Genomic DNA, 14,936 nt, shown 5'->3' on the forward strand with positions numbered 1-14,936 from the left:
CATCAGGATGGACCCCACCCTGTTAAAACTACCCGTATTCTCTCTGATCTCTCTGCGCCTCTGCCCTCCATCCAGGGGTCTTGGTTGTCTTGTGGTGATGGTGAAGAACAAAGTACCAACTCAAGGAGATGGGGAGCAGTAAGGAGACCCCCAGTTCCAGTAGACAGGGAGAACCACAGAGATGCCCAACTCTGTCAATCCGGTAGAACCTGGTCATCAGGTGCAAGGAGCTCTTGGTACTGCTGCACGTGAGGCAGGTGTGGCCCATCCCCACACCTCCACCCTGTCAATTCCCAAACCACACTTCCTATTCATGTGGGGGTCCAAAATGGATAGAGTCTGGAGGACCATGTACGTCGTCAATCAATGGGGGCATAACCCTAACCAGCATGGCTATTGTGTATGGCTGTGCTTGGAAACAAAGTGCAAGGGCACCAAAAGCCGCTATGTGCTGAGGTTCTACCTGGCTCAGGTGTTGCGAAAGATTGGTCTGGCCCTGATGCCACACAATGTCCTAGTCAGCAGGACTTTGCCCCATCACCTTCATGGGAATGGTTGCATAGACAAACACTATTGACCACAGGGCCATCAGGCAGTGGTCAGCATGGAATTCCTGCTGACACAGAGACTAGGACTTGATGAGATACTGCGGGGTGGTCCCCTGAGCAGAGCATCCAGAGACAGATATCCAGAACTGCTGGAAGACCAGAATCTCAGTGAAAGATGCCCTTTAGTCTGCCTGAAACCCAGATAAGAGAAGCAAACACTAGAAGCCCAAAGCAAAGGGAGGAAGGTTTAGCGGCAATATAAGGGGTACTTATTTTTACACAGAGTTGTGGGTGCCAGGAATGCCTTGCCAGGAGTGGTGATGAAGGCTAAAATATTTGCAGCATTTAAAGGCTTCTTGGACACATGAATGAAGGAAACATAGAAGATAGGAGCAGGAGTAGGTCATTCGACCCTTCGAGCCTGCTCCGCCATTCAATGAGATCATGGCTGATCTTAAAGTTCAGTACCCCGTCCCCGCCTTCTCTCCATAACCTTTAATACCCTTATACTGAAGAAATATATCTAATTCCCTCTTAAATATATTTAATGAACCTTCCTCTACTGCCCTCTGTGGCAATTAATTCCACAGATTCACCACCCTCTGGGTAAAGAAATTCCTCCTCATCTCGGTCCTAAATGGTTTGCCTATTATCCTCAAACCATGACCCCAGGTTCTGGATTTTCCCATAATTGGAAATATCCCTTCTGCATCCATTCTGTCCAGTCCTGCCAGAATTTTATATGTCTCTATGAGATTCCCCTCTCAATCTTCTAAACTCCAGCGAGTACAATCCCAATTTGCGCAATCTTTCCTCATAAGTCATTCCTGCCATTCCAGGTATCAGCCTGGTGAATCCCCTCTGCACTCCCTCCATTGCAAGAATGGAGGGTTATGAAGGAGGAAGGGTCTAGTTTTTATTTTGCTTGGAATTGATAGGTCAGCACAACATCGAGGTCCGAAGGGCATAACTGTTCAACGTTAACCTGCTGGTCTTTTAGCACATGGAGATGTGGGTGTGGGAACGCTGCCCACCGGTCTATTCCAGTTTGCTGAGAGATGCACTGAGGCTTGGCGCAGCCAACACGAGGGCGCTGTGGGGAAGGACTCTAATCCTCCGGGTCTTGAGGGGCGGAGACTAAGGGGAACCCCTTCAACCACAGAGTGCAGGGAGTAACCACAAGGTGTCAAAGGGGTGGAATGATGCTAAACAGAGAACATGTGCAGTGAAGGGAATACAGGCATGCAACACGAGGATGAGAAAAGACATGGAACAGTTGTCCTCTTGGTCAATAATTTTAGAATAAAGTTAATTTTGGGGTGAAAAAGAGAAAAGCCCGAACTCAGTCAACTTTGTTTCATGAGATACACTGTCCAATCCAGGAAAGCTCCTCTGTACCCGTTCAAATTTAACCCGAGGAAACTGTGTTCATGGTGGAAACCTCTGCAAACACACAACCGGACCTACGCACAGAGAGACAAATGATACACGTGCAGTCCCTCCCAAAAAAGAAATAAATTCTGTTGAATGAATAGCAGAGTCATGGAGTCTTTGTCTGAGTCGGTCATCCATCATTCTCCATTCTCACTGCTTGCAGGAAGAATCTGTTTCTGGGCCTGGTGCTACTTGCTCCGATATTCCTCGACCTCTTTCCTGATGAGAAGAGCTGCCAAATGCTGTGGGCAGGTGGAAGGGATCCTCGACGACGTTGACAATGAACCCGGTTTATCCCATTGATATTTGGGGTGGGTGGGTTGGGGGGAGAGAGTCCCCATGATCCTATCTGCCACTCGTGGTCCTGCCGATCATTTAAAAAAAATATTTATAAACTTAAAACCACAACAAATTCACACAATTAATAATAATGCTCATCTAATGTGTGGCATCTATAAAAGAAAGAATAAAGAAACCACCCTCCACCCCCATCCCCAATATCCTACCCCCTCCCACTTCTCTCTTCAACAGAAGTGTCTGCTACAGTGGTGACCTCAGCAGGACCCAGCCCTTCAGTTGGACGTGAAGATCACGGTCCAGGCGGCTCTTCAGATGGTTTGGTTGAAGCTGTCAATGTTCTGGATGTCGCAGCCCCACGTGGGGTTCAAACAGGCCAAGGACCAGTTCCACCTCCAAGAGATCACCACTGATGACATCCATTACTCCTCCATGATGTTCTTGCTCATCAGGACATGGCAGCAAGGCTCATCGACTTCCGACATCAGCCTCCCGAGCAAGGCAAATAGGATGCCCTCATGGAGCTCTTAACCCGCACCTTCAGGCCACGCCTTCATCCTCCACCTCATTCTGTTCCTGCTCTCACTGTTGCATGGCCCAGACAGTCATCCCAACATGACTCCCCTCATGCTATTTCTTTTCAGCTCTCACCAAACGCCCTGGACCCACTTTTCAGGAACTCTTCCCTCTTCCTCCGTATGTCATTGGTATCTCCATGTACCACAACCTCTGGCCCACTTTAGGATGTCTTGGACACCAGCAGCAACACCCCAGACACTGGCACCAGGGAGGCACCACCTGGAAAACGTCCAGGGTCCTAGTCCAACAGTCCTTTTCCTGAGAATCCAGGCAGCAGAGAAATATCAATGGTTGCTCAAAGCAAAATCCTCATTGCGGTGCCCACCAACAAGTTGAGGCACAAAGTTTTGTGGGTCTTTTGGGTTCCTGGTGCCAACATATTCCACATCTCACATCTGTCCCTCCATCTACTGTATAATGTTGCCCAGAAAAAAAAAAACTCTCTGCTTCATTGATGACATGAACAACAAATGGCTTCTTAAATGGTAAAACACGCTGTTGAACACCACTGCCACTGACCACAAGCACCCCCCAACCCCTCAAAACTGGAAGACCCTTTGAATGACTTGTCCCTGCAATGAAGACAATGGTCTAGTGGAGCCTCGAGCAAAAGAGGCAAGGTCGCCGAGTCCCACACAGCTTCTTGTTCAATTCCCTCCTGGAAGCTGCCTCCCGCGACTCCCCATCTGAGTGTCAGATGCTCGCCTGCTCACCACAGAGAACCAGATGGCAGCAGAGACAGTCACACTCCAGCCACACCTCCCCAACATGTGATGGGTTAAATCTGCGGATGCCACTCACAGCGGACCGATGAAGTGGTACATGGCAGACCGCACAGAGGCCGGGCCCGAAGGGCTGAGCCACTTGCAAGAACAGATCATGTCCTGTCCGAAAGTGACAGCCTCCCACTTGAATGACCCCGAGAAGAGCTTGGCACCATGGCCTGGGGCAAACCGTTCAACACCCTCGATGCAGGACAGCAGGAAAAAGCTTGGTTTACTGACGGCTCCGGCTGGTGGAGGTGCGAAAAACAACGGTGTAAAGTGGGAGCGCTCAAGCCCACCACAGATAAAGTACTGACACAAGAGGGTGAGGAGGAGGGGAGAGCCAACTGTCCAAGCTGGCAGCTGTGGCACTGATCTGAAAAGGGACAACCAGGCGGGCCCAGGAGCCTCTTTTCCGATCAGTGCAACTGGATTTCTGGGCTGTGCCAAACAGCACGTCAGTGTGGATGGGTCGGTGTCAGGAGACAGGGAGGCAGATCCATGGCTGCCTGCTCTGAGGACAACAGCACTGGCAGATCTTCTGAGAGGTGGAACAACAAAAGAATAGTCAGGGTCCACCACGTGGATGGACACACCTCCAGGAAAACCGCTGAAGCTGACGCAATGCCACTGTGGACTGAGCTGCTCAAATATGCTCTGCCACTTTTTTCCCCAAGCAGAGAGACCCTGGAGCCTTGGCAGCATTGGTGCATCATAAATGTGGGCATATGGGGGCACTATGATGGACAGAGGATCTGGGGGTCTCATGATGTTGCAAGAACTGTGATGGCCAAATGCCCTATTTGTCAGCAATTAAAACCAAGGGCCACATTCGCTGGGGTTCGGGAGCTGGCCAAGTCTGATAAATTGACCATATCAGGCCTCTCCCCTGCCAAAATAAAAAGTGATATGTTCTCACGATGGTCAGCACATACTTGGATATCTTGCCAGCGGGCCGACCAAGCACCATTTAAGCGTGCTCCATATGTGGAATACCCTATCGGATAACGTCCGACCAGCAATGGGTGGTGATGCCAAGTATTTGGGGCCACCTGCATATCCCCTACCACCCACAGGCATCCAAGATCAATGACTGAATGAATGACCTGTTCAAGGTATCGTATGTGACAAGTTGTTTGTCAAGTCTTCTATCCATGAGTGGTTGAAGTGTATCGATTAATCCGGCGAGTTTGTGTCTGTGTGTGTCTTTTACTCCTCGTGCGACTTCACTACATGTGTCAATAAAAGACAACTGTGTTCAAATTCGCCACCCTTGGGACCCCTCGAATCAGTTTCACACACATAATAATTGGTGCAGTGAGCAGGGTCCTTCGAGTTCCGACTGAACACAGCTGCAGTGGAGATGCTTTTGAATCAGGACAGGAACTATAGTGCAGGCAGGGAGAACAAGATCTGCGGGTGGACTGATGAGAGTGCAGGGTTGGGGAGCTTGGCAAGCATGCTGGCGGACCACGGCAAACTGGTAGACTGGTCCAAGCTCCTGGATCCACATCTTGAGAAAATAGGTCACCACGTGTTGTCCCACTTCAAGAAGTCGGGGTTCCCAAAATCTAAGGGGAATCAGGGGTGCCTTTTGGCTGCCAGTGTTTCTCCTGAGAAACCAATGTGAGATCATAGAAAGGAAAGATTTGGAGAGGGCCCAGGAAAATAAGGAGATAAAGGTGGTCCAGCAGTGCTGCTGTGCACTGCAGGAGGCAGTACAGACACCCCCAACCTGAGCCACTGATGTCGAGATGAGAGGGACAGAGGTAGCCAACAGGCATGCCGATCAAGGTCAGACTCCCCCCCCCCCCAAACCCGAAGTGAGTGAGTTTGTACTGGCCATGGAGCGATTAGCTGAGGCCATTTGCCAGGATTCAGGCATTAAAGGTTTCAGAACAGGCCAGGAAGACCATGAAATCAATTTATTTGCAGAAGTTGTTCTGATATATCTGACAGACCCGACACACTCATTGCCCAAGTTGTGCTCCACCCTGGAGGACTATGGGGAGATCTTTGGGTATAAGTTCTTTTGGGATATGTGCAAAATCATGTCACTTAGGAAGGGGGATTAGAGCCAATGTCAAGAAAATAGTCAACAAATGTGGCGGCAAAATGGAATCAAATATCTAGGAGTTAGAATAGATAACAACGAGTAATTTAGACCAGCTGAATTATTCTCCCCTTGCTTGGGGAAATTGAGGAGGATTTAAATGGTTGGATGTCCCTGCCCATTACACTAGTGGTGTCACAGAGAGGGGAGGTGTCACAGAGGGGGGAGATGATGACACAGAGGGGGTGATGATGTCACTGCATGGGGCAGCCATAGCTGAGTCGTGCCATGGCACAGCAACACGAGAAAGATGCCTCTCCTGGAAGGGGATTCTGGCCCACGTGTCGGAGTAGGACGCTGTCTCATCCCAGGGACCCTCTGATCAACAGGGTTGTGTTTGGAAGCACCCTGCGCCCATGGGTGAGATAAAGAGCCTGTTACAGGCTCCCCTACTGGGACAGATCTGGTACCATCCTTCACCCAGTGTGGGCGGAGAGAATGGAGGCTGCATTTAATTTCCCCTCTCCCCATCCTGAGTGCAGGGCACTTTATGAGGCAGCTGGAGGGGACTGGGGAGGGGAGAACAATGGCATGTGAGGGGATACAGGGATGGGGCCTGTAGGAGTGGAGGGGAGAACAAAGGAACGGGGTAGCACCACAGGCTAATGTCAAGGGAGATTGGATCAGAGGTAGGGGACATAGGGTTGAGCTGGGGGGGATGGGGTGCGAGGGGACGGAAGGCACTGGGGAAACCATGGGGGTGGTGTTGGGTGGGGGATGAGAGCGTGGTAGAGGAATCGGGGCAGGGGAGAGTGTGAGGTGTCTGAGGGAGAAGAGACGTTGCGAGGGGGATGGAAGGTAGACCTTTCAACAGAAATGGGACAGAGCTCCCCCTCCACCTGGAATGGGATCTCTCCACTGAGAGACAGGACCGCTCCTCCACCCGCCCCCCCCCCCCGGGTTACAAGATCCCTTCCACCCCCACACTCCCCCAACCGGGATAGGATTCTTTCCCCCAGTGGACCTGGATCAAGGTGCTAGAAAGTGTTTCTGCTGCGGCGGACCCAGCAGAGTTGAACGGTGAAGCATGGGGCTCTCTCCGCACCACCTGCTCCCTCAGGCGACGAGGTCTCGCTTGCATCATGGAAGATCACGGTGTTGCTGAGCTTCTGGGAATGTGGAGGGCTTCTGCTAAACCCGTGGTAGGGTTCAGAGTGGTTCATCTCCCAGGGACGTGCTGAAGGTCAAGGATGTCCCGATCCTCTCATGGAGGGAGGGTTGTAGATAAAGTGAACGGCTGCGGAACTGGCCTCAGTCTGAGGAGAGTGATCAAAGAGGGACCTGGGGTGGCAATATTTCTACTGAGAGGCTGGAACGAACCACCAGAGGATAAATTCTGACATTTAGGTGACCCTTGGAAGGGAGTTAGAGGGAGGGGTAGAGACTAACTTGGACAGCAAAGCTGGGTTGGGATAAATGACCTGTTGTGTACTCTCTGGGTGTGTAAATGCTGCTGCTTCTGCCCCAGAGGACATGGCAATAAGGTCACAACAGAGGTGGCCACACCGGGTCATGGACCCAACGTCCCCAAGGTGGTGTCCTGCACAGATGATAAAATCATCGACAATGGATCATTCGGTGTGGTGGACCAGGCAAGGCTGGTGGACTCCGGAGAGCTGATTGCCATCAAGAAGATCTTGCAGGACAAGAGATTCAAGGTGAGGGGGAGGAGCAGTTGTGTGGAAATGGAACACCCTGATATTTAACTTTAGGCCTACAGCACGTTCACAGGCCCTTGCGACACATGAGCCCGTTTCACACAATTACACCCAATTGACAAACACCCAAACACATTTTTGAAGGGTGGGTGGAAAGAGGAGCATCTGACAGAGACCAAAGCAGCCATGGGGTTTGGAAACAGAGAAAGTCTCACAATCCCACAACAGCACCCCCCGTTCCCACACACAACCCCCCACCCCACACACACACACACACACACACACACACACACACACACACACACACACACACACACACACACACACACACACACACACACACCTGGCAAATATCAGAGATTTTCTGCAAATTAATTGTTTAGTAGAAGCTGGGAAAACAATCATAAAAACTGAAATGATACTTCATTGAACCCCCTGACGAGTCCCCACTCCAGCGACACGAAAAGTCCCCCCCACTGACTCTCGAAAAGTCCCCCACTTCGGCCTCCCTTGGAGTTCCCCACCTCTGACCTCTTGACGAATCTCCTCCCCGCCTCCCCCCTCAACTTGGACAAGTCGCCCCTCAGGGCCCCGACCCATCGCCCAGCCTTGCTGATGTTCCTCTCTCGCCATAGAACCGCAAACTGCAGATCGTGTGAAAGTTGGATCACACCATCATCGTCCCTCTTCTCAACTTCTACTCCTCTGTAGTCAAGGTAAGATCCTCATTTGCTGCTACCTTCCCCATTCCTTCAATCGATCTGTCTCGCTGCAGCCTCTCTGTTCCCTCCATCCTGCCCCTCTGACCAGTGCCGAATCCTTGACGCTGGCTGCCCTGCTCCTCACATATTAACTCATGACCTCTTGCCATTTCAACTCCAGACAGCAGCAGCCAAGACCACAAGACAAGGTCGCCAAATTCGGCCACTCAGCCCCTCCAGTCTGTTTCCCCAATTCATTTTACGAATGTATTTTCCCCCATAACTCACTTCCCCAGAACCTTTTGGTGCCCTTCCAAATCAACGCCTGCTCTGAATCGTCCCAACAACTCAGCCTCCACATATTCGACCCCAGCCAACACCCGGCTGCAAACATTTCTCATCTCGAAACGTCACTGGTTTTTCTCTCCCGGTGAATCCTTGGCTCAAGAGGGAGGGCGGTCAGAGCTGCACATTTTGTGCAGTCTCACCAGACGCCGAATGATGGGGCAGCGGACGGGTCCACTACGGCCTGTTGACGCTCTGCTCGCTGAGCCCTTGGATTCATGCCATGTTGTGTTGAGCAGTGGGGGCATCAGGCCTACAGAGAGCAGGAGGGACTGGCACTCCAGTTGGGAGAGGCACTGGGTGTTGGAGGGTAAACCCAGCTGACATGTTTGTATTGTGTCCAAGAGAAAGAGGAGGTTTATTTGAATCTGGGTCTGGACTATGTTCCTGAGACGGTTCACTGCATGGCCCAGCACTTCAACAAGGCCAAGCAGCCCATTCCCATGATCTACATCAAGGTGGTTGTGGGTCTGGGTGGTCAGGTTGTCCACTGGGGAAAGCTTGGATGGTGGGGTTGGAGGATATAAAGGAGTTTACTGGCTGAGTCTCGCTGGGGACTGGATATCGATGAAGGGTGCATGAGGGTCTCAATGGGTATTGGTGAGGAGAGAAAGGGTAGTGAGGGGAGAAGGGTGGCGAGGATGATGAGGATGGATGTTGATTGGCAGGGAGGGGCCCTTCACCCACATCCCCTTACCCTCAGGATCCAGACCCGGCCAGTGTGGAGGCAGAGTGGGTCATGTTATATCGTTGTGTTGCCAGATGTTCATGTACCAGCTGTAGCAGAACATGGCCTACTTCCATCCTCAGGGGGTTTTCCATTGAGACATCAAGCCCATGAAGATGCTGGTAGATCCCGAGATGGCCTTCTTATTGCTCCTTAATTTCGGCAGGTAGATCCACCCGTGTCTGCCCGTTCACCACCTCAACACGGTCCTGATCCCTCTCCCCAACACGGCCTTGTCCCCTCCCCACCAGCTCTCACCCCTCCCCCACCAGCTCTCTCTCCTCCTCCCTCTCCCAACTTGCCCCTTCCACAGCTTAATAACTTATTCTAAATAAGATTGTGGGGGGCTTAGATGGAATGAACAGCCAGAAAACTTTCCTAAAGTGCCAGGTACAAATCTCAGAGAGCAATGCTTGATGTTCTAATGGATGCGGAAGCTCTGGGAAGGGGTAAGGGAGGGACTGGCCAGTAAGTCTGCAGATGTTGGGGCTGAGGGCAATGCCCAAACATGCTGGGCAAACTCATGGATAGTTTTGTGAGGAGCAGGTCCTGCTTCATGAGTCAAATTGAGTTTTTCGAGGAGATGTCAAAGGAAATAGATGAAGGTCAAGGTCTGTATGTGCTGCACGAGGATTTTAGTAAGGTGCTTGACAAGGTCCCCACGGTGGCCTCATTCAGAATGTCTGGAGGCATGGGATCCATGGAGCCTTGGCTGTGTGGATTCAGAATTGGCTTGTCTGCAGAAAACAGAGGGTAGTAGTAGATGAAACAATGACTAGTGGCGCTCCAAAGGGATCTGCTCTAGGACCCCTGCTCTTTGTGATTTTTATGAATGATGATGGGAGTGGAAGGGTGGGTACGTCAGGGGATGACACAGAGGTAGAGATGTTGGAGACAGTGTAGAAGGTTATCATAGGTCATCCAGTTTGCAGAGAAGTGACAGATGGAGTTCAATCCTGTCAATCAGATGTACTTAAATAAGCAACTGGTCCAGGTTTATTTCCAGAGTCATTTTCAAGGGCACGAATAACAGTTATTCCAAAGAAGGTTTGAGACCCATTAAAAGTAGTTTCATATATACCAATATCTTTATTGAATGCGGATTACAAGAATGTGTGGGCAGAGCACTTGGTTAATGGCATGATTATGAACAGTGTGCAGGACAGAGAAATATTTAGATCCTGCTCCATAAATCACTCAAGGTTGCTGTGCAAATTGAGAGGGAGTTTAAGATGGTGTATTGTGTGCTGGCCTTCAGGAGTCAGGGGATTGAGTTCAAACACCGAGAGGTAACGTTGCAGATGTATAAAATTCTAGTCAGACCACACTTGGAATATTGTGTGCATTCCTGGGGCGAGAAAAGCAGAGGACGTCTAAATAAGGTGAGCTGAGGGAAATTTAGGCAAGACGTGAGGGGTACATTTTATTCACACAGAATGTTGTGGGTGGCTGGAGTGCATTGCCGGGGTAGTAGCGGAGGCTGGTCCAAAAAAGGCATGAAAAGGATTTTAATATGGACAAGAATTAAAGAAAAATGGAGGGTACTGGTGTGAGGGAGGGGAGGGTAACATTGTTGTGGGGTAGGTTCAGATGGATCAGCTGAACGGTCTCGACTGATCCATCCATGATTGTCTAGCATCTTGCTGCCATATCGTGGAGAACCAGGGTGTTGCCTGATGGAGACACTTTGCTCTGAGCCCTGCAGAGAGAGATCGTGGTTTTTGCCAAAACACACTTCCTAACGTAGAGCAGAGGAAGGGGAAAGGCTCCAGTGTTCAGGGGTAGGGGGGATAATGGGGGAAGCGTTGGGACCCTCAAAAGTCATTGTGATCAGGCCTCAGAGACAGTATCTCTATCACTCGTATTTCTCTTCCCAGGAGAAGGAGCGATCTCAGAGACAAGACATGAGTCCAGAAGGACCTCGCATCCCAGCTGAACAGAGGACGGAGAATATCATGATGGCCTGAATCCCTCCCCTTCTTCTCCCTCTGGCCCTGCAAACCCCATTCCCTGCCTTTTCCATGTCCCTTCACCCACTTCCCCTCTTCTCCTCTACCCCTCCTCCATCCCAACCCCCTCCCGCTCACCTTCCCCTTCCCCTGCCCTCACACCTATGCCCTAACCCCAGCCCTCCTCCCTTCACCTCCCCCTTCCCCTCTCCCCTTCCCTTCCCCTTACCCCTTCCCCTTCCCCTCCCCCTTCCCATCCCCTAACCCTCCCCCTTCCCCTCCCCTTCTCCTCCTCCCCTTCCCCTCCCCCTTCCCTTTCCCCTTCCTACCCCTAACCTAGGGGAAGGAGGGGGAGGGGAAGGGGGTAGGAAAAAAGGGGTAGTGGAAGGGGGTAAGGGTAGGGGTTGTGGTAAGGGGTAGGGTAGGGGGTAGTGGTAGGGGGTGTGGGGATGGGGAAGGGGTAGGAGGTAGGGTTAGGGGAAGTGGGTAGGTTGTAAGGGATAGGGTAGGGGGTAGTTGTAGGGGATGTGGGTATGGGGAAGGGGTAGGAGGTAGGGTTAGGGGAAGGGGGTAGTTGTAGGGGGTGCGGGTATGGGGAAGTGGTAGGAGGTAGGGTTAGGGGAAGGGGGTAGGTTGTAAGGGATAGGGGTAGGGTTTAGTTTAGGGTTGGGGAAGTTGGGTAGAGTTAGGGGTAGGGTTACGAGCAGTGTAGAGGTAGCATTAGGGTTAGTGTTAGGAGACATGGGGTAGGGCTTTATCTTGGTTTATGGTTAGGTGTATATTTCGGGGAAGTGGGCTTGTGTTAGGTATAGGGGAAGGGGGTAGGAGCAGGGGGGTAGAGGAGGAGTGAGGTTTGGGGTTAGGGGATGGTGGGTAGCATTAGGGTTGGTGTTAAGTGGCGGCATAGGCGTAGGGATAAAGTTAGGGTTAGTGGACGGGGTGGGGGTAGAGTTAGGGGACGTGGAGTGGTGGTAGGGGGTATCGGTAGTGTTAAGGTTAGGTTTAGGATTTTGTTAGAGGTTAGGGTTAGGAGTAGGAGGAAGGGAAGAGGGAGGGGAATGGGGAGGCGAGCGGGGGACGGGAACTGGGGAAGGGAAGGGGGAGGGGATGTGGGAGGGGAACGGGCAGTGGTAAGGGGAGGGGAACGGGGTAGAGGAAAGGGGAGATGAACGGTGGACGGCATCCCTAGCCCCTCCCCTCCCCTTCCCTTCCCCCGCATTTCCCCTGCCTCTCCTCTCCTCCTTCCAGAAGAAGCTGGGCCTCTTTCCGTCCAGAACCTCCCTGTGGTTTCAGAGCCTCCGTTTCAGGAAGTGCCTTCGACGCTTGCTGCTGGACAGACATCTTGTCTCTTGATTCCTTCTGTACCGTTGATATTAAATTTAAAAATGATTGCATTTTTTAACGCTTGAACTCAAAAGGCTGGTCCAGATAGACAAAACAGAAACAGTCCCTTCAGCCCCTCTCCCCTGCTAGCTGAGCTGTTGTAATCAGTCGATATTCCTCTCACCCTTTTCATTCTTAGCTGCCATCCAGCTCATGTTGCCTTGTCAATCGCACGGCCTGTGGGAAGAAGCTATTTCCCTCCCTGGCTGCTCTGCTTTTATTCCTCCATATCTCCTTCCTGATGGCAGGGGGACAAAGATGCTCTGTGCTGGATATCTATGAGTCTATTTACAGAGCCCATCCCTGCAAACAATGAGGGGACCGTTGCCTTGAGGTGGCACCCATGTTGCCTCTCCCTCAGCACTCTCAGAACACTACTGCACCCTCTTTCCCCTCCTTTCCCAGGTCTCAGTAACCGACTGACAATTCCAGTCAGCTGCCATGTCTATACCCTGCCCACCTAAACCGATGGATCGACCAGCACCTTCTCCCCTCAAGAGTTCGAGGAATCCACTCTCTCGCAATGTCCTGCTATCGAACACAGGTTCCTCCTGTTATCAGGCGCCTGGATGGACCCCACCCTTTTGAAACTACCCGTGTTCTCACTGATCTCTCTGCGCCTCTGCCCTCCATCTAGGGGTCTTGGATTTCTTGTGGGGGTGGTGGTGAACAAAGCACCAACTTAAGGAGATGGGGAGCAGTACAAAGACCCCCAGGTCCAGGAGACAGGGAGAACCACAGAGATGCCCATCTCTGTCATTCGGGTAAAACCTGATTATAAGGTGCAATGTGCAAGGAACTTTCAGTCCTGCTGCACGTGGGCCAGGTTTGGCCCATCCCCACACCACCACCCTGTCAATTCCCAAAACAAATTTCCTATTCATGTGGGGGTCCAAAATGGATAGAGTCTGGAGAAGGACCGTGTACATCGTCAATCAATGGGGACAAGGGTGTAACCAGCATGGCCATAATTGTGTGTGGCTGTGCTTGGAACCAAAGTGCAAGGGCACCAAATGCTGCTATGTGCTGAGGTTCTACCTGGCTCAGGTGTGCGAAAGATTGGCCTGGCCCTGGTGCTGCACAATGTTCCAGTCAGCAGGACTTTGCCCCTTTACCTTCCTGGGAACGGTTTCATAGACAAACACATTTGACCACAAAGCCATCAGGCAGTGGTCAGCAGAGAATGTCTGACACAGAGACTCTAGGACTAGATGGGATACTGCGGGGTGGTCCACGGAGCAGTGCATACAGAGAGAGACATCCAGAACTGCTGGAAAACCAGAAACTCGGTGAAAGATGCCCTTCAGTTTGCCTGAAACCCAGATGGGAGTAGCAAACACTAGAAGACATCTGTCTAAAGCAAAGGGAGGAAGATTTAGGGGAGATATCAGGGGTATTTTCTTTTACCCAGAGTTGTGGGTGTCAAGAATGCCTTGCCAGGAGTAGTGATGAAGGCCAAAACATTAGGGGCATTTTAGGGGTTCTTAGTTACATTGAGGGGCTGAGACCAAGGAGGATATTCTCCAACAGCAGAGGGTGGCAGTAACCACAAGATGTCAAAGTGGTGGCAATGAAGCTAAACAGAGACCGTCTAATGTGACTGTGTGCCTGGCTGCGGGAATTTGGACTTACTTTATAAACCTTGCTAAGTACCAGTTCAGGTTGGAAACGTTCGACTTCCTTGGGGGTCAAATGAACAGGCACAGAACTAAACCCTGCTTGAAAAGGTAGAGGTTGTTAAGTGCTTCCCCAAACCCCACATAATGAAGTGGCTGCAAGAATTCACTGGTACGATTAATTTTTATCACCGATAGTAGTGGCCCACATTATTTTTTAAAAAATTTTATTTAAGATTTTATAACATGAATATCATATAGAATTACATTAAAAAAATTAAGAACAAAATAATAAAATTACAATACAGTATCAGTAATCTAAATAAAGTATACCCTCCCCAATAATTATTACACATTAATAACCCAACTCAAATTAGACCAACCCCCCCTTCCCCCCAAAATAAAGAGTGAAGAATTAATAAAGTTAATAATATATGTGAGAAAAAGAAAAACCCACTTACAAAAAAAAACAAAAACATAACCGATTAAAATACTAACAAAAAGAAAAGTAATTAATACTAAGATATCAGACTTAAAAAACATATTTAAATCAAACTTAAATGCATATATTTAACAAACAGAGTTAAGATTAAACATATATTTAACTCAAACTTAATATAAAAAATTTGTAAAGTTAGTAACATTATCTATCAAAAATTCTTAAACAATAATCAATTCTTAAAAAAAATTGTAGCATGAAAAAAAAGATGAAAAAAACTTTCTCTATAGAGATAAACCTTCACCAAATATCAACTAACTTCACATCTATCATCATATTAGTCACATAAACCACCATCTTAAAACAAAATTCAAACCTCATTA

At 50.1% G+C, this 14,936-nt stretch overlaps 1 long non-coding RNA gene across 1 annotated transcript; it reads left to right on the forward strand.

The window, feature by feature from the left end:
* The first annotated feature begins 7,162 nt into the window (after positions 1–7,162).
* Positions 7,163–11,513, forward strand: LOC138745402 (uncharacterized). The gene is made up of 3 exons (XR_011346241.1): positions 7,163–7,393; positions 8,029–8,109; positions 11,044–11,513. It is a non-coding gene; the product is annotated as an uncharacterized lncRNA (long non-coding RNA).
* Positions 11,514–14,936: the final 3,423 nt, after the last annotated feature.

The sequence above is a fragment of the Narcine bancroftii genome, chromosome 11 (assembly GCF_036971445.1).
Source record: "Narcine bancroftii isolate sNarBan1 chromosome 11, sNarBan1.hap1, whole genome shotgun sequence".
In the NCBI taxonomy this organism is placed as follows: domain Eukaryota; kingdom Metazoa; phylum Chordata; class Chondrichthyes; order Torpediniformes; family Narcinidae; genus Narcine; species Narcine bancroftii.